Source organism: Gobio gobio, assembly GCF_949357685.1.
Source record: "Gobio gobio genome assembly, chromosome: 5".
NCBI classification, from domain to species: Eukaryota; Metazoa; Chordata; class Actinopteri; order Cypriniformes; family Gobionidae; genus Gobio; species Gobio gobio.
In genome coordinates, this window is record NC_137101.1 from 23,819,150 (window position 1) to 23,840,657 (window position 21,508).

The 21,508-nt window shown below is 36.5% G+C and overlaps 1 protein-coding gene and 1 long non-coding RNA gene across 3 annotated transcripts in view; both read right to left on the reverse strand.

Moving 5' to 3' along the window:
• The window catches only part of magi2a (membrane associated guanylate kinase, WW and PDZ domain containing 2a), a 302,773-nt gene that overhangs the window by 273,422 nt on the left and 7,843 nt on the right, over window positions 1-21,508 (reverse strand). The window lies entirely within an intron of this gene.
• Window positions 2,984-6,558, reverse strand: LOC307126609. 2 transcript variants are annotated; one of them, XR_013816516.1, is made up of 5 exons: window positions 6,402-6,558; window positions 5,709-5,779; window positions 4,884-5,050; window positions 4,110-4,345; window positions 2,986-3,536 (listed from the first exon to the last, which is right to left on the reverse strand). It is a non-coding gene; the product is annotated as an uncharacterized lncRNA (long non-coding RNA). The 2 variants fall into 2 exon arrangements; XR_013816515.1 differs by lacking the exon at window positions 6,402-6,558 and having other exon boundaries at window positions 2,984-3,536; window positions 5,709-6,111.

Below are 21,508 nucleotides of genomic sequence, written 5' to 3' on the forward strand. Positions count from 1 at the left end.
GCATGTTATGATATGACATAGCCAGCACGTTGTGGAGGCTTGTTTACGTTTTTAATCAATGATGTATCAGATATTTATTTGACACCACTTTCAGCCAGTCATTTGTTTGACCAGAGATCTTACGGCATTAGACGCTATGCTGCTGCTTCCCAATAAAGATTTTTTTTAGCAACTTTTCAGCGCAACTCCAAAAAGGAGGACAAATGAGTGTCCGGCTTGAGGCTGCGCTGGACGCCAGACAGGGGGCTTAAAATCCAGACTGTCCGGCCAAAATCCAGACGTATGGCCACCCTACCATACAATCGGGTGATGCATCGAGTCTGCGTAGGACCCCAGAATGTAGCCATTTGTAATGGCTGAGCAAACAAAAACAAATAAAATGTGTAACTACACAGTTGTTTTGGGTATAGGCTAGGCTAAAAGGCTAATCGACTAACAGAATGCCAGTGGGATCACTTTGGAAAATCCAGCTTAAACTAGTAGCTGTGTATTACTGTCTTAAGCCTAAGTATATTCGTTTTTCACACTTTGTGCTTTAAGGTGGTCAAGCTGGTTCTTGTATCAAGGATTCTAGATGGTTCAAGCGGGTCATTAGTTGGTTTAAACAACAAGAAAACAAGCTTTACTTGATGGTATTACCAATTTAAGGTGGTCAAGCATGTTTATAAACATGTTTATATGGTCAACCAGCTAATTATCAGCCCCAGCAAACGATAATTTAGAAACCAGCTACCATGTTCTAAAACTAACTCACTTAAAGGTGCAGTGTGTAATATTAATGAGGATCTATTGACAGAAATGCAATATAATATACATAACTATGTTTTCAGTGGTGTATAAAGACCTTACATAATGAACGGTTATTTTTTATTACCTTAGAATAAGCCTTTTTTATCTACATACACCGCGGGTCCCCTTACAGTGAAGTCACCATTTTGCGCCGCCATGTTTCTACAGTAGCCCTAAACAGACAGAGTGCGAGCTACTCTCTGCTGTCTCAGACGATGACATCTTTGTCCTGTGTCTGCCACCGTAGCTTCTCTATGTGCTTCGAAATGGAGGGGTGAGCGGATGCAATTTGCATGAAATGCAAAATGCTAAAATTTACACAGTGCACCTTTAAGTTGCATTTAAACCATTAGATTAGCAAGAGTCTAACGACAATCTCTGTCAGAATCATATGTTAGTGTTAGGTGGTGTTAGTTGACTCTCGCATGGGCTTCATTTATGGGAATGGGAGAAACTGTAACATGCAATATGACATAAAAATTCCCACCTTCTAATAAAAGAGCCAACTGCCAGTTGGTAAAGTCATTGCATCACTATAGCTGCCGTTGGAAGCTCTGGTTCCCATTGAAACAGTCAATACCCTTAAGGCCTTTTCACACCAAGACTGAATATTTGCCTCGAAAATGTAGTGCGATAAACATTTTAATTTGAATGAACGGCTGTTCATGCATCTGTTCAGTCTGAAAACGCCTTGATGGCAGAACAGACAATGTGGCTAAGCAACAGTGAAAAACAGAGGAAGAAACCTGAATCGGTTCACTTGTCACTGTACTCTTATTTGGTGTTAGGTTAAAAACAAAACAAAAAACGCTCAGGAAAGCACGGGCATTGGCTGGACCACCTTGAAATTTGACTTTGCTAAAAATATGTGATTTAAATGTGAGTTTGACAAGAAGTTTGGAGATTTCAGTATTTCCAAGTAAATATGAATTGGTCTTGCATGGCCATAAAAGCTGGCCGAAGCCATTGCAAATATGGCCACAAAGTGAACTGACTTTCCTTGAAAGGGACTTTGGTGAAAGTGAAGTTTGTTGTTAATGATGCGCTGTTCACAACGTGTTGCAACGAAGGGACCAGGGATGTACTCCCGGTAACTAACAACAATACATTTTAAGATTTTAAGATTGTAGTATAAGTTTAATTTCTCCTGCAGTTTGTTACCAACAAACCAATCACCTTTTACAGCACAATAACTTTTTATATTTGAATAGACTCCCAGAGTAAAAGTCCATAATGGTTACACTGTGGTTCTTTCATTGGCAGAAACTTAGGGAGATTTTTCAGTGAAAATCTAAACCTCTCGGCTTGTTTTGCATTTCCGTGCTTTCATCTCCTTTAGGATGCTAAGCACTAAGACCAGCAATGCGGTAAAGATTATATTGTTTTTTTGAAATTACAGCAGCCTTCAATTTGCAGAGTGTGTGTGCACATCTGCATTCACACACGTTTAGACAAAGGGCTCCATCTCAATAAAGCAAGATCCAATTAAACCTTCTGACCTACATAAGTCAATGGCTGAACTTCTCTACCAGCCAACAGCATAGAATATAAATTTCAGACCTTGATTAAAGGCGCATGAAAGAGTGCGAGGGTAAAACAGAGGAAGCAAGTCAAAGAAAGAGAGAGAGACATTAAAAAGTTCAGACAATGAAAAACAAGCAAGACCCTTAAAGTCCCATAAATATTGTCTCAAAACAGAAGAAAGGTTGGATTACTAACATAGAGCATGGGCTTGATCTGGTGGTGAATTCTAGCTGTCATTTGAGTATATGTGGTCTTTTTTTAAGTTTTATTGTTTACTTAAAGTCCTGTGATCATCTGATTTAGTCTTTGCCTTCGTTAAAGGTTACACCAGATTCTGGGAAAATCAATAACTGAGAGTTTTCTTTCACTTGGTCTATAATAACACATTCTAAATATTATATACACTGTTAGACATTTATAAGAGATTTTACAGTAACTTACTGGCAACACTGTTGCCAGTAAGTTACTGTATTTGAGATTTACAGTACAATAACCGCATTTCAGTTTACAGTAACTACATGTTACTGTAATTTTGTAATACAGTACTGTTACTGTAAACCTTGGTTAACAGTGCATTAACCCTAATCCTATTCAATAATTAATACTTACTGAATTACATTAATTCTTACATTAATCTATCCTACAGAAGTAATCCAAACAGACAATTATTATGAAATATAAAATTCTTTATTTAAAACATTTTAAGTGCTTTAACTTAAACATGTAAATGTGTGGAAAAAGTTCACTTTAAAACATCCTCGAATCAAATCTTATTTTCAGAAAATCATGTATAAAAGTAATCAGAGTGCATTCAATAGCACTTATTTTACATTTTATTTACATTTACATGTATGCATTTGGCAGACGACTTGCATTGCATTCAAGATACACATTTTACATTTTGTCAGTTCTTGCTTTCCCTGGGAATTGAACCCATGACCTAGCTAGCGCCACACACTATTGTTTGAGCTACAATTTTAAAAACTCTGCAGAAAATAGTTGGTAGAATACTGTAAATAGTTGGTTGAAGAATACTGTAACTTTGGTGCAAAATACACATTTACATGAATAAAATATAAACAAAGAGCAAATTAATTCTGAAACAAGTTATCACAACACAACACAAACACAAGTTTCATGTCTGTACCGATCTGTGCCATCTTCCACATTGGATGATTTCAAACAGGAACCAGGATTCTGCTCCATTATGGCAAGAAGTCCCTCTAGATAAGAATGATATGAAGTTAGTCATACAATTTGAGTATACACAAACATTTTACACTGTTGGAATTTAATAAAAAATAATAATCCCATTACAATTCATCATAATGGTAAAATACTATTTTATAGACAGTTAACACTTTGAGGTACACCTAGCTCAACGTATGCTGTCTAGTCTAATCCAGTCCTGCAATGCCTTCATGAAGATGTGAAATGAAATGTTCAGTTTTTGTTTTAGCTGGTGATTCAATGTTATGAATATTTTGAAGAATGTACTTTGTAGTGATGCTGAACCTGATTGCATATTAGAGAGGTGTCTCTGTTATTAGCTTAACAAAATTGATATTGAGTAAAAAACTAAAGAAAACTATTAGTACATAATAGTAGCAGCAGCACAAACTACATGCTCCAAAAAAGTAATATTACTGAATCACCTCAACATGATTTCACAAACTATTTAATCAAAACAACAATGTAACCTTTTATTGCAGGATGGATTACATGTATACTGCATTAGCTTTAGTAAGGTATCCTCAAACTTAATGCTGCATTCACACGGGACGCTTCTCATTTACTTTGAATGGTTGACGTCATGCGTTGCTGAACTGAATTGTGGGTTCCGTCGCGTCGCTTCACTCACGTTGCAAGCGGCAGAAGTTGAAAGGTGTGTTGGACATCAGCTGTGGCCGGATGCAACCAATCGGCGAGAGTAGCCGCGTGCAGGCGGGGAGGAGCTGCAAACGGAGACGTGAAGACTGACACTTTCTGCTTCCCGCAGTGATGCTTGCACTGTGTTTGCACACTTTATTAGCTGAAGTGAAATAAATGCAATATTTGTCAATGCGCAGATGTTTCAGAGACATTTTTTGTCATGTAATACTTTATGCACTACTTAATACAGCGTGTGTTTGTACAAGAATAAAGTTAACATACAAGCCTAAACTATCAATGAAGTGGGGGTCTACGTTTTTCATCTGTTTTATTTTGATAAACATGACAATATAACATCGCAACTACATGAAAAGAGATTTAACTGTTATAAAAAAGAGATTTGTGCGCATTAGAGGAACTGAAGGTTTTAGAATAAACACGAAACACGTGATCGCTGTCATGCGGAGAATCTGGCCAATCGGGGAACAGCTGTGTCATCATCAAAGTCCGTGCAGTCGCTCTGGAGAAACTGCACCGGCTGTATTAGCGGCTGCTCTCGAATTGCTCTCGAGGTGCTTTGATGCCATACGTCACTGTCACTGTCAGGTCAGACAAAATTTCTAACCGGCATGACGCCCTGTGTGAATGCAGCGTAAGTGTCTGTGTACATTACACATCCTATTAAAAAAGTGTCTCACCTAGTCCAAGTTTTTCCATTCAAACTCCATTAGGTGGCGAAGGAAGGATGACACTCTGTTGTTGATTACAGTTGTCTTCCTGTTCACAACTTCCCCGGTCTTCCGACTCACTCCGGTTTTGGTGGTGCATCTTGTTCCCTCCTCTGGGTTTTTCCTCACGAAAAAAACTTAAAGCAAGAGAAAATTAAGAGAATAAAGATATTTTAAATTTCATCACCCTTAGTGCCTTTGCTTTAAATGTTTTTGGTAACACTTTAGAATAATGGTCCGTCATTAAACGGATAGTTCACCAAAAAAAAAAAAAGAAAGTACATTCTGTCATTTTCTCGCCCTGTTGTTCTAAACCTTTTAAAGAATATTTGTAAATAGACAATTTTGAGGCACCATTCACTTCCATGGTAGGAAAAAATTACTATAGAAGTGAATGGTGCCTCAATCTGTTAGGTTACAAACATTCTTCATCTTCTTTTGTGTTCAGAAATGTATTCAGGTTTGCACTTGAGCAACATTATTCTAAAGTTTTGCCATGTTTTTTTCATAAATTATATTTCATCTGCCAAAATCATCCAAAAATTGTCCAGGACTGCTTCAATTCCAGAAAATAAAATTATAATCTGTCAGTCCTGGACAAACACAGTTTTGGATTATTTTAGTATAATATAATTTATGGAAAAAAAAACATGGTACATGGCTAGTTACAGCTAAAAAGAGGTGGAAAAACTAAATAATTTTGTGATTCTGTTAAACAGACCCGACTAAACATACAAGAAAAACTTTGAATTATCAGTAATATGTGGAGAAACAAAGAGGACTAACGTTACTTACAGTTGTATGAGTTCCAGTGTCTGTATGAGTTCCAGTGTCGCACAGCACAGGCAGGCTCCTGGTTTTCTTATCTAAAATGTAAAATAAATAATGTCAATCCAAATGTAAACTTTGTTTGTTAACGACATTATTTTTGCAACTAGTGGCCAACGTTAATTTACTAACTAACGTCGTCCTAATGTACGCTTAATATGCTCGATAAACAAAATCTTCATTGTATTGGTAAAGTTAATTCAATAAACTCACTAACGTTAAGTCTTTTTAAAAATAAAACGTTAGGTTTACGTTACCTCAGTTTTAGTACCAAAGCTGAAGCAAATGATAACCTAACGTTATGTAAAGTATGTTGTCCGGGCCGTGAGCTCTCTCCTCGGGCAGTAACGTTACACACGACGCTGGCTGCACTGGTTCCTAATCTAATTCAATAAACTCATTTTTTTTTAAATAAAACGTTAGGTTTGCCTCAGTTTTTAGCAGCAAAGTTTAAGCAAATGATAACCTAACGTTATGTAAAGTATGTTGTCCGGACTGTGAGCTCTCTCCTCGGGCAAAACTTACAACGCTGCACCGGTTCCTAATCTAATTCAATAAATTCATAAAACGTTAGATTTACCTCAGTTTTTAGCACCAATGCTGACAAGCTAAAATTGGGGTGCAGACAACCGCGGATAGTACGTTACAAATCACACTTACCTTGCTTGTTTGCCGTTCTCACGGGGGATGAAAAAATCTTCGCAGGGTGTCCGGACACAGCTCATATGTTCTCTGGAACCGTGAGCTCTCTCCTCGGGTGAAACTTTCAACGCTGCACTGATGGTTCCCAATATAAATCTAAAGCAAATCCTGTCGATCCCAATTGTGCCAAATAGGCCGTTGTGGTAAATACAGTATTAAACTTTATTTTTTAAAAATACAGGAAATCACTGTATTTGGTGTTTGACGTCATATAAAATACCCATGATGCAACGGGAATTACAGTTATTTACTGTAAAGAGAATTTACAGTATTATACTGGGTGATATATAGTAAATAACTGTACAAATTACAGAAATGTCTAACAGTGTAGGATAGCTTAGCAACCACTCTTAGCAACGTAAACATGTTTGTTCTCATTGATATTGTTCATTGAAGCTTTTATTATGATGAGATTGAGTGACCGATTGTATTACCTACATTCAGATTTAGCATATCAGATTTAGGTCAGTCCTATGTTCATAATAAAAAAATCTGTTGAATGTCCGCTGCAATATCTTAACTGTAAAGGGGTTTTCGTAAGCGCTCATTTGTAAGTTGTGTCTTGTTCCCGTGTTCACACAACAGGTTTTAGTCCTTTCAATATAAAAGTCTTTGCTATTGATTGACTCACTCATTAAGACAGTCATTGCCACTATACAATGGCGTAATAATGTAACTTTTGTTGCTGTCACTGATCTATATAGAGAACATTTATATAGATCAGTGGTTGCTGTTCACGGTCAGGGACTATTTTTTCTGGCGGAGGGAAGGCTTTTAGTGATTTTACTTCATGAAAGTTGCATTGATACATATATTTTGGTTTTAATATTTGCATTGTGTGGTAACCGTTTCATAAAAGCAATAAGCCCAGTTAAGTCGTGCCTCCACGTCATGCCTAACAACACCCTTTAGCTGTTATAAATTCACAGCTTCTTGGGGCTTTTGCTTTAGTAAACAATGTGGTTCAGAAATGTTTGGTTCAAAAGTATGAATGAAAATTTTTTTTGCTGTGGATAGCTGTTACAATTTTACCAACTTCAACAGCACATACATTCACAAACACCTGTATACATTTGTATTCACACACACACAACATGACCAAATGCTTGAGCTGCCAACTAACTCGAATGACTAATGTAAGACTGATAGAGTTCACAAACCGCAGCATACCAACAGTGAATGGGAGAACGGGGCAGAGAGGTAAAAGAAGGAGAGTGATCCCCTTTCCCACGTTTCATTAGAATAACTGTGCATTCCTTTTTATGTGAGGACAATGGCGGCCCATCGTTCATGGTAATGTATCCAGAGATGGGCTCCTCACATGGGCCAAGAGGCCTAAATATCAGTCCACCTATTGTACCACTGTAGGTCAATACTTAACCCTTACCAAACACTCTATACCCTATACCGTTGATTCAAAGCTCATTTATATAGAGTTTGATTAATTAGACAAGTAAAAAACAATGGAAGAGCAATGTATTAGCCAATCATGATCTAGAATGACATTATCGCCATTCATTCAACCAAAGTTTCAGCATTGAAACATTGACAGCACATGAGAGGTAAGTGAGCTAAGTACAACTCCAAGTAAAAAATCAGTTCCCCAATAATATCAATATAGTGTAATATCAATAAAAGTGCAAAAGTTTGACCTGAACATTAAATTAGCTGTATAAACAAATATTATTCATTGCATTCTGCTGCACTAATGTGATGTGATTCTAGTCTGATTCCAACTCAGTGCTCCTTCAGTGAAAGAGACTTATTTTAGGTACAAACCCTGACCTCCATTCAAACCATGACCTCTCCAATCAGACTTGTTTTGAGTTAATTAACTTATTTAATCATGTGAGCTCTTGACAAGCAGATTCAGCGCTGGTAAACAAAGCCTCCTCAGTTCTATGCCAAGCCAACAACAGGACTCACGTACTTCCGTTAATACAGTAGGCATTAATTAAAAACAAACTGACGCAGGGAGGAAGTTAAAACATGTGGGAAATAGGAGAAGGAGAGGAGGCAGGAAAGAAGAAGCTGACAGTGAGTCAAGGGGGAGATGGGCGTTTTATTTTCAAGTGGACACATTGTGGCACATGATTGCCTATTTTTGAAAGACTTTTTACTCAGCTGAGGACAGCTGTACTCCCTTAACATCTAATTACTGAACACTTTCTTTAAAGAATCCCTAAACACATGCACACATTGTTTACTACCGTACTTAATACAAACCTGAAGCCAAGAAATAAACCTGTTAACAAAAGATCCAATGACGCCACAGAAGAAAACTGTACTGATTTAGATGGAGTTCTTAATGAGATTCTCAGTTACGGTGCATTTAAGTATTTTAATGAACCCCCCTAAAGGGAAATGGGGATGGGGAAATTGAGATTGGACTAAAGATTATGGACCCTATCATACACCCGGCGCAATGCGACGCCAGGCGCTACGTAAGGGTTTTTTGCTAGTTTCAGCCTGACACAGTTATCATTTTCACTTCCTTCGGCAGGTGCAGATAGCATTTGCGCCCATGGGCGTTCTGGTCTGAAAATGAGGTGTGTTAAGGCGCATTGTTGGTGTATTGCTATTTTGAGGCAACTGAAAACGACTGCACCATTGACCAACAAAAAGCTGGTCTAAAGTCAATAGCGCAGTATTTTTTAATCGCGTTAGTAATATGCGCCTATAGGCGGGTCCACAAAATGAGCGTACACTTTGCTTATTACACACACAGGGCAGAAATGCTTTTCATTTAAATGAGGAAAAAGAATGGGATAAAGTAGTCTAGCTTTTTGGAGAAAGACCTGATCAGACCAGACTCTCTACCTTGTGAGTTCAGGTTCACATGACTTTGCTGTTGATGTCAGAGGTAAAGCTTTTAGATGTTCTCCGTTGGCAGGCCATGCTGACCACAAATAGCTTGGTGCCAAAATGGTAAAAGGGTGGAAGCTGTGAGAGAGTTTAAGAGCATGCCTTGTTATTTTCTCAACAAAAGAAGCTGCAGAACTTCTTATTCCATCCCGAAGTTGAATATGAGCAGATACAATTCATTTCATCAATAACCTTTTTGCAGAATTCAATTATTACAATATTTAATATCTTAAATCTTAATCTGAGAGCAAGTGGGCAAACATTTTTAATTCCAGCAACAGTAAAAATTTGGCTTGTCATATCCGCCGAGTTATTAATCATAACCATGCACATGTAGAACATATCTAAATTACAGGTCATTGTTTTTTACCCTTGAACCTTGAAACCACAAGCTCTGAATTTAATCAGTACCTATTGTACTCATTCACCACTATGAAAAGAAATTCTTAATAATATAAAACATTCATTACATAGTGTGTAAATATTCACAGAACTAGACCGGCTCACTGACATAAATCTTAATTGTATTTGAAACTTTGAGTGCATGAAAGGAGCCTATCCTCTTTTGTCCATTACCTTCTGCAATTACAGTCGAAATGAAACAGATCCAAACAGATCCCCTGAACCTCTCTCTCACACACACACACACACACACACACACACACACACACACACACACACACACACACAAGTACTTTTTCTGGCTGTTTATCGCTCTGTTTCTGACTGTTGGAAGCAAATATAAGCACACAAACAACTACAGGAATACCGCGTATTTCCATTCTGAACAATACAAAAAGCTGAACATTAATTTTACACTCTCAGAAAATAAAGTACATAATTGTACCTTTAGGGGTACAATGGCTTTTCACTGGGGCTGTACCCTTAAGGGTACATTTTTGTACCTCTAAGTCAGGGGTAGGCAACTTCAGTCCTAGAGAGCTGATGTCCTGCAGAGTTTAGCTCCAACCCTACTAAGCCACCATAGTATAAACTCATGGCTCCCAGCATGCATTGCAGCATTAAGTATGTCAACATTGTTGAGATTCATATGCTGATTCTTGATATCTGTGTGCGTCTAAACTTTTTCCCCCCTAGAATGTATTTAAAAATCAAAATTCAGAATGCCTGATCTATAGCAAGAAAGTATTGATGGTGAATATTATTTATTAATAGTTTTAATCAGTGATGAGTTCAGTCAAACATTTTTCTTCATGACAATTTTTTGTTTATGGCTTCTTTTGATTTGAGCAGTTTATGTGTTTTGTTAACAATGTACCTTTAACACTGTACCATTGTGTATCTTTAAAGGTACAGTTATACCTTTTGTTCTCCAAGGAACAAAATTGTACCTCCACTGTACCTTTTTTTCTGAGAGTGTATGTTATGACCAATAAACGATAAATAACTGATCAATTTGATTTTATTCTATTCTTTTAAATATAACCTTTAGTGAGCTTTAGTTGACAGCAAATCTAATCTAAATGTATAAAGGAAATTAGCATGCACAATTAAATATCCAATATTGGCCAATTAATGTCTAATACAATTCTAATCTCAGAAAATAGCCAGTATGGCATTAAAATATTGTGCATAACTATATAATGAGTATACTGTTTCATATTGTATATTGTAAAATATACAATATTTTACAATATTTTTAATACTCTTTCATATCGTACATTTTCAATGCAGACTGCATAGTAGGCAGTCCAGTAAGAAGTGCTACAATTCTAAACAAAGCCTTCATCTTCACTGTAGGCAAGGAAAATCATGGTTTTGCTAAATAATTAGCCTCAGTAAGATGCCAAATTGGTATAAAAGCACCCTTGTGGGAGGAGGTATCGCACTTTCGTTGAGAGTTTTAAGAAATTAATTCGTTATCATCTTACAAGCTTTAGGAATAACAAATTAAAGTGAAGGACTGCCGACTCCTTGAGTGACAGACTCATGAGGAAATCGGAATCACCAACCACAAATACAAATGCACGATCGCTTTCCTCAACAAACATGCCTCAGAAGACAGCTTCACTCCAAATGATCCTTCTTTATCTTCTCTACAGTGCTGCTTATCACTGATATCCAGCAACACGAGACACAATAGATATGATGCCTGACTCAGACATGTCTTTCACAGAACTGAGATCAGATCTCTTGGCTGAGAAACTATTTTCTTCATGCCCGTCACAGTAATGGACATGACGAGAGATGGACACAAGTTTGCATATGTAATAAGCAAGCAGCAACCTCCCCCAGTTTATCTTGAAGCCAATACAGAAGTGATTGAAACGGCAATTCATCGACTGGCCGCTAGAGACAGGCTCAAGAAGGGAGCAGATTCTCATTGAGACCCATGTTAAAATGCCCAACTTTACAGCAGAAAAAAAAACATGTTTACAGCTTGGTACAAATTGTGGTTTTGATCTATACGGCTAATTTTGCCATTCATGACAACTATAAGGGGGGTGAATTTGTTTACATTACATAAAGCCTGTAAGTTCTGCATAATTAAGGGCATGGCCACTTTGAGTGACTGGTGGATTGCTGTTTGTTAGTCATCACGTCACCTCAGCTCCACCCATGTCCCGCCTCTTTGCCCATTTTCTGTTATCCGGGAGTGACGCGTGATGACGCGCTGCCAAGAAGGCAACGGCCAGCTCATCCCTACTTTACGCTTCAAAACTGCTCTTTAGAATCCTATGGGTGACACTACGCCCATATTTTTTAAAGTCTATGGTAATAAGTAGAAAGTTCCACACAAACTAAACTGTCCCAAAACAAGTAATGCAAATGACTTTCTCTGCAGGTGATTTAATTTAAAGTGAAATAAAATCGACCCAAATGTACCAGCTAATCGGATATATTCATCATACGCCCTTGAGCAAGGGTATGTGAACAAGCAGACAGGCATGGAGGAGTGATAAATTGACATGGCAGGAAGCAATGGAGCTACATACACACACACACACACACACACACACAGGTTTGTTTTGCTATCTAAGTGAGGACATTCCATAGGCGTAATGGTTTTTATACTGTGCAAACTGTACATTCTATCCCCCTACACTACCCCTAAACCTACCCATCACAGGAAACATTTTGCATTTGTACATTTTTAATGAAACATTGTTTAGTTTGTTTTTTAAAGCTATTTTAAATATGAGGACATTGCGTTGTAATACCAGTGTAATACCTGTGTCATTATACAAATTTGTGTCCTCATAAATCATAAAAACACACGCGCGCACACACACACACACACACACACACACACACACACACACACACACACACACACACACACACTCAACACATTGTTCTATCTATCTATCTATCTATCTATCTATCTATCTATCTATCTATCTATCTATCTATCTATCTATCTATCTGTCTATCTGTCTATCTGTCTGTCTGTCTGTCTGTCTGTCTGTCTGTCTGTCTGTCTATCTGTCTATCTGTCTGTCTGTCTGTCTGTCTGTCCGTCCATCTTATAAGTGCTAGTAACATAACTTACGCTTTTACTCTGTATGATGCCAAAAAAGTGACTCAAGCCTTTTCAAAACAAGTGTCAGTGCTATCCTCTGGCAGAAAATCTTCTTGATTTGTTGGCCCACTCAGACACGCTTTTACTGGATTACCCGTTATTCACTTATGATTCACTCTAACACAAATACTACAGCAGCCACAAACAAATTATAGGTAAATCCAATAAGCCACCCAAAGCTCTCATACAATACAAAGTTACTTAAACAGGATATTTGGTTAAGACAAATCCTTTTGTATGGATCGATCCTGGGTGAGATTAGATGTTGTTAGAGATGTGCTCTATTAAATAGAAACTATGGAGGACTGAGGGCCCTATTTTAACGATCTGAGTACATGGTCTGAAGTGCATGGTGCAGGTGCACTTAGGGCGTGTCCAAATCCACTTTTGCTAGTTTAATGACAGAAAAAAGCGGTTGGAGCATGGTCCAAAAGGATTGTCCCTAGTCTCTTAATGAGGAATGGGTGTGTTTTGGGCGTAATGTGCCATAAACCAACCAGAGTCTAATCTCCCATTCCCTTTAAAAGCCAGTTGTGCTTGCACCATGGCGGATTTGCTATTTACATGGCGGAATTTGCGAGCGGAAAGAATGAACGCTTCTCCAGAGAGGAATCTTTTTATTTTTAATATTTAAAAATGTTTGTGTGCTGCTGCGTGTCCCTGTGTGTGTAATAAGCAGAGTGTATGCACGTTGTGCATATAGGCCTATAGGCGGCATATATTACTAATGTGCCCTTTAAATAACACAAAAAATACGGCCTCAAAAAATGTCATTTTCAGTTGCCACAAAATAGCAAGGCATCAACAACGCGCCTGAACACAACTTATTTTCAGACCGGCACACCCATAGGTGAACAGATGGGTGTGAGTGCATTTGCTGTTTAAACAACGTGGGGCAGGATGTGATAATGATAACTGCGTCAGGCTGAAACTGGCAAAAAACACTTGCGTCGTTCCTGGCATCGCATTGCGCCGGGTGTATGATAGGGCCCTAAGAGTGTAAAAAAAAATTATGCAAAAATTGGAATCTATTAGTCATTTATTAAATAAAATAAAATAAAAAAATCTATCCTAAAATCGCTCTAAAATGTATTTTTGTTTTAAATTTTATTTACAGTATCAATTTGCCAATAATGTGGTAACTGTCAGTGGTTGTCAGTATTTTTTAAATCAAAGGCTCCCTGCTGTTGACCATAATATTGTTCAACATTATATATGTAGGCTAAAATATTTCCTGTAATTCTGCTGAAAAAGCTGCTTGTTTCAAACTTTTTTTGTTACAGTTTTTTCTCAATTGCTTTGGCTCAATTCACGAATGAGAATAGTTTTTTTCTCTCAAAACAATACATTCACCACTCTGAACAATTAGTTTCTTGTTCACATCAGATCTGAATTTCCTATTGATTTAAGCAAATGGTACATGTGTGCAAAAGAGTATGTCTAAGTGAAATGCACATAGCTTACTGAGCAAAACTGATGAATTGATTCTCAGTGAAATTGTCAATCTCTTCACAACTTCGAAACATTCTTTCAGTGTGTGAGCCCTCACATGCAAAATGATTCATTCAACTATCAAAATCGGTCAGACATGCATGTATTTTCCATAAATATCTGACCTGCAATGTTTGTAATGTCTATCAAGTTGGCAAATGCCCTGCCATTGTCATGAAATAGGAATCACAAGCTTACCAATCAACCAAACAAGTTTGGAAGGATATATATATATGGAGTTTGCACGGAGGAATGTTCACACGACTTACAACCCTAAACAGCAGCAGCTACAGCGGTATTGTATACATTTTTGTTTTTACAGGATATTTATTTTTGTAGAATTGTGCTACATGCAAACTGAAATTTCACAGCGGAAGAGCAATAGGAATATATATCAAAATGTGTGTTGGTGCGTTAGGGGAAAACATAACAGAGCATGTAAAAATGAACAAGCAACTGTGAAATTTCAGTTCACATTTAACACATTTCTGCAAAAATAAATGTACTGTATGAATAAAAAATTTCATTTTCTTTTTGTGTACTACAATATTGACTTTTCCCAGTAAATGTTTACCTACTGTTGAAATCTGTATCTTAAAAGCTCAGTATGATACACAAGAGCATTCATCGATGACATTCTTGTAAAGTATAGAAAGCAGTCAGTGTCAACGAAATAGTAGAGGAAACATGACATTTGTATATAACAAATGGTGAAAAAACATTGAAACATTTTCACCAATGTGGCTTAAAAAACTTTTTTATTTTGTTGGTATTGGCCAATTTACTGACACAATAACTAGGTTTTGAAGCATGAACTAAATGTTTTGGGTGAGTTACTACATTTTGCAGACATGCAATAGAGTTGTGATGTTCTAGAAAAATGGTTGTGACAAGTGCACTTCAGTTTAGAGAATTTTAAGACTTTCGATTTGAAGACTTTTCGAGATTTTAATTTGCACTGATATTAAAGGTGCAGTAAGCAATTTCTGAGAAACGGACCGAGTAGCACAACACACTTTCAGCCAATCAGCAATAGGGGGTGTGTCCACTCATGATAGGGAGGAGAGAGAGTGAGCAAGAGGGAGATTTGAAGAAAGACTCTCGAAATAGAGATGGCTGAGAGAAGATTACAACTGAGAAAAGGTCAGAGGAGTATCACTGGAAAAAAGAAGGTTTTTGATCAGGCAATTTTTCTGCTAAAACATTAAACCAAATTCACAACAGCCTAAACCAATTTGTCAAATAAATCACTCTTTCTGTAAAACATTAAACAAGTTCAGGTAGTTTAGACACCATTTGCAAATCAGTCTTTTTGCAAAAATCTAAACACATCATTCTCACTCACTAAAACACGTACCACACTGTGATGCACTTATGTTTCAAAACGCTAAACAAAGGCAGGCAAAAGTTAAACAGAACTAAAACACAGTTGTCACACACAATGACTCAAAATTATTCACACTTATTTCTAAAGTTGTAATCAAACCAACTGTACATAATACAAGTCAGTCCATAGTGCCTAAAATTGACTCAAAATGTTGCACTGAATGTTGATACCAAGCGTGCCGCACTCGTGTTGACTCGGCTCGTTCACCCCCAGGTGGTTGGTCCCAGTATTGGTCCTCCATGTATTCTAATAGACGCGAGACAAACTAAACAATCAAATTACACTTCAAATATTTTTTTCCCAAACTTGGTTTCTGTCATTTTAGGCAGTTTTTAATCACGCTGATGTTAGTTCAAGAGTTCGTTCTTTAAATAGTTTGGTTTTAGTTAGTTATTTGATGCTATAAAAACGGGGGTGTGAGGTCATGTTTGAGAGCTGAGATTGACAGCTTTTTTCAGGATTTTTGGGAGGAGATTGGAGCTTTAGCTTTAATTTCCACATTTCCATGTTTATTTCACACCGACATAATGAATTGTTCTGCATCTGTGTGAAATGTGGGCGGAATTTGATATCGCGGCTCTACTTCCTGCTCTCTACTATGCAGAGACTCGGTCTCAAATCTGCGCAAGATCTCAGCGCCATATTCGGACGTTGGCGGCTTCACTTTTCTTCAGTGGAAGGTAGTGAAGACGCGTTGTCCATATTATTTTATGGTCTATGCTTGATACCAATGGATGAAAACAATATAAGAGGGAAAGTAGGATGTGTAAGAATTGGTGAACACGGAGGAAGAGGATGAGTATAAGAAAGAGCAAGGTGTGGAGAATGTTGTCAAGGCTGGATCCGACACAACAGAGGGTTTTTTCCTTTGCCAAGCAAGAGATGACATTGGCTGTGATGTGGACTAAGTCCCCAGGCCAGACTCAACATGAAGATGTGATGCTGAGGCAGAATGAGTCTCTCACTAACTTTGATTTTGCAGTTGCACTACTCTTTTGACTGTACTGTAACCTGCTGAATACAGACAGCCAATAGTCCTACTATACAATATTTAGAACAATACTATACTTGCAGTGCATACAGTATTACAATACTTTTTATGTAATTGCAAAATATGTTTACTTTTTTTATGTAACTGCTTGCTTTGGATTCTGTGTTCTCCATTTTTTGATAGTGTTTAATGAATGATCTGTAGTGTTTATCGCTGTGTGTATAATCTGAAAGCGTTATTTGATTTTGAGCGCAGATACAAGGGTTTTGAGGCAATTGTTTGATTTTGCCAGAAGAGTCAGAGGTTCTCTGAATGTAGTTTGAAGATTTGGTTTTGTGTTTAATGCTGCATTCCAGGCAGGTTTTTGAGCCTGTAAGTTACGACTTCAAACCACGACTCACGACTTTGTAGCGTTCCAGGCAAACTGCTTATACAGTGGCTAGATGTAAACAAAGAATGGGGTTTATGCTCATTTACAATCATTTCTGTCGCCAAAGGTGCTTACTTCTTGCTTATTTAAGGGAAACGGAGGAGAAAAAAACTCTACATAAGGCAAGAGAAGCTGTTATACCGGTTATTTTGTATTATTTGTATATTTGGAAATGTATTTGGTATTAATTTATTTTTGCACTCAATGGCCTGAAAACTAGCTAATGCTAGAAAAGCTGCTGATAATGCATAACATTTGCGGATAAATAACGTTAGAGCAATACCTTATTTTAATAAACGATTTGGTTTTTAATGTACCGTAGGGGCTGCCATTGTTGCTTCGCGGGCTATGTGACGTCAGAGCCCGTAACTGGGAGTACATCGATCTAATACAAGTTCACTGGTAGGAAGCCAAGTTCAAAGGTTTGACTGCCGTTCCAGTGCACTTTCATGGGTAGCAGGTTGGAAAAACACGGGTTACGGGTTGCCTGGAACGCAGCATAAGGTTTTGAGAAATAGCGTGATGGTTTCAAGAAATGTGTTTTAGCAATTCAGAAAAATTGTTATATTAGAAAAGCTTTCAAGAGCTGGAGAGACCTAAGCGGGAAGGCCTGTAAACGGATTATGAGGTTGCTCTGTTTCTGCTTCATACACTGGTTTTGCAATGTTTCACAGAAGCAAGATATGCTGTTGTTGTAATGTTAGCTAGTAACAGGATAGTTTTGACTGTCATTTTTTGTCTGGAGCTGCTGTGCTGCTGGCGACTAACAACAAGCTCTTGCTCGTATATACTCTTGTGTACTGTATATTTTGTGTACTTCATTTTTTGTTCTTCCCTGTTTGTTCGTCATCTTTGCTTCATTTTTATTTTTCGCAAAGCATTGTTTTGCTTAGCTTCAGCTATGATAAAGAGACATCCACGTTTGCATTGCGTGTTCATGTATTTTGGGAGCGGAACAATGAAGGAAGGGGTGTGTTTGTTTTGGTAGATTTTAAATATCAGAAGTGTTTCTCAGAAATTGCTTACTGCACCTTTAAATTATTTAACCTTGATTCATGAATTTCTTATGTTTCAAGAACTTTATGTTCTTTAATGAAAAAGTTTGTGTTTTTTAGATTAGTCATCCTGAGCCCTGGCTCCTTGGTTTAGAAACACTGATACATTTATTTATAAAGTTACTTATTTACATTTTAATGTTTTAATTATTAAATTGATCATTGACATAATGTTTTCTTCACTAAAAGATGTATTGGTTAGATACAGTGTAAAACTCACAAAACATTAGATTGGTATTATTAATTATTATATAAATTAGGTGAACAAACTGCTATAAATGAATAAACTGCTCTGGTTTTCATAAGTATGACATAAAAGTTTAAATTGTGAAATAAAATTCATAATTATTTATGACAACATTTTACACCTTTGTTGTACTTGCGACATCTTATCTTATGAGATTTTTTTTTACTTTTTATCTCATTATGACTAGTATCTCATGATTTCGAAAATCATGCTTTAGTAAATTACATTTATTACGTAAAACGTCATACATTTGTATTTATATATATATATATATATATATATATATATATATATATATATATATATATATATATATATATATATATATATATATATATATATATATATATATATATATATATATATATATATATAGATATATAGATATATAGATATATATATTTATATAAATATATTTTGGCTAGATACAGAGTAAAATTTTATTACAAAACATTAGATAATTGGTATTATTATATATTATATTCTGGATTGGTACCTGACACAAAATAGACTAAAATGGAAAGGCAATTTGCTGATTTTTAATAATGTTACCATTTTTCTGGGTTGTGTTGCGTTACCAGCTTGAGATACCTGGACAGCTTTTTCTAATTTCCAGTGGTTTTTACTAATCTTTCAACGGTATCACATAACAGTAAACTGAGAAAAAGATAAATATATCATATTGCTCAATGGCCCCAGCAACATTCATTCTTCATTAAAATGGGCAATGCAATAGCTATCCTTCAGGCAATGGAATCACATAGAGTAGCTACAGTAGTGCGTTCTGCTCTTAAATGTCATAACCTATGATCATCTATTAGATATAGAACCGATCAAGAGGGTGTAAGAGAAAAAGTAAGAAAAAGAGGGGAAGAAAAAAGAGGGCTCACAGCTGTTACAGTTAAAAACACCACAGCTGGTTCCCTTCCACTTGAACGAAAAGTGAAAGACTAAGAGATGGAGAGAGGGAGGAAGTGTTAAAGAGTAATGACTCTCCATTATCACAAACGCCGACCCCTCTCATGGGCGTTGCACCATGCAGACTGACAATAACTAAAGTGCTGAGGGTGGAAGACAGCTCCAGATCACCAGAGGTCCAGTATTCCTGACCACGGCAGGATTTCTGGGTGACTGCATGCACATCATTACTACACAAGCACCAGGGTCCCATGCGAACACCTGGGGGACAGAACTGACTAGACATATGTTAAGACAAGCATTCACGGGCAGGCTGCTATAGAGATTGTGACTATGAATGAGATACATCAATACATTTTCACTCGTCTAGACGGGGTGGAACCCATTCCTGCCTTTCCTTAGGCTAGAGTCTGCTCAATTCCCAGAGATACATCATACACTGCAGTTGGTCCTGTGCCATACCATAAACAAACATCACAGTGGGTTCGCTGCAAGTAAACATAAAGTAGACTTTATATTTTCTGAAGAAAATGTGAGACGCGCTTCTACATACTCGCTGCCATGATGCTGGAGAATTGTTATGCAGTTGCTAAGATGATCTGAATCGTAGGTTATTGCTGTTCTGGGTCATTTCTAGGTGGTTGCTAATCTGCTCAAATCAAAAGATATAACTCAGGTAGCTGCTTCTATATAGGATTTTTGCCCATTTTTATTGTTCATCAGTTTAAAATCAATTCTACACTCTAAATAAAAAGGTTACAAAATGGGTATTTTGCAGTGATGCCAAAGAAGAACCATAAATAACTTAACATAAATAGTCATAATAATGACAAAGTTGAAATGAGATGAGAATTAATAGTTCAAAAAATAAAAAGTAAAAACATTTAGCTTTTTATGCCATAATTATGACTTTTTATCTCATAATTTCATCTTTATCTCATTATGACTTAACATCTAATAATTTCACCTTCATGAATTATGACTTTTTAGTTAAATTATGAGACAAAAGTTCATAATTATGGCTAAAACATTTGAATTTTTATCTCAAAATTTCAACTATCTCATTATGACTTAGTATCTAATTTCAACTTTGTCATGACGACTTTTTAGTTAAAATTTATGAGATAAAAATGTCATAATTATTGCAAAACATTTTACTTTTTATCTCATAATTTCAACTATCTCAACTTTGTCTTAATAATGAAATTTTTAGGTCAAATTTATGAGAGATAGTCATTATTATGACAAAATATTTTACTTTTTAATCTTATTATGACTCTTAATTTTTGTTTCATAATTTAAAAAATAATGCTTTGGTAAATCATAATTCTGACATAAAATGTTTGACTTAGTATCTTATAATTTTGACAGTTTATGCCATAAAACAGTCGTAGTTATGCAGTTTTGCAAACACATAGTTATGAAAAAGAATATATATTTTTGTTTTGACTTTTTATCTTATAATTTCATTTTCTGTCATAATTTCGATCTCATGACTTATCTCAGAATTTCGAAGATCATTATGATTTAGTATCTCAGAATTTTGACATTTTATGCCATTAATGTTTCATGTCAAAATTACAATTTACCAAAGCAAATTCTGACACCTCAATACACTGACCTTAATACAATGATTAAAAAAAGACACTTCTCACCAACTCCACCTCTATGATTTAACAACGTAAGTGAAACGACCAGTAAATGAATCTGAACAGATGTTTTTGGTGAATAGATTAAAAAAAATCAAGTCATTGAGATAAATCAAAATTCCCACTACTAGTTTGGAGTCCAGTCACTTAAAGTAACAACACACCTCTTTTTAAAAAAAAGCCATCCTTCATGTACATAGCAAAATTCTCTTTTTATTCAGCCTGGTGAAGAGCTAAACTCATGTCAAACTGAAGTGCCTAGTTTTATAGATGCCACAACCACACATGTATGATGTCATGCTTTCCGGTTGCTGTGGTGCCGGCTCCATCACAAGGCTTAAATAATGCTTTCTAGTTAAGGTTGCCCACCCCCATGAGCTGAGTACCAGAAAATGTGTACTTGCTATCTATGCGTCACATCCCAGTTATACAGACATCTTGGTGTGGTTTAAACTAGCATGTGGCCTACATGATTGGTAGGTCAAGCA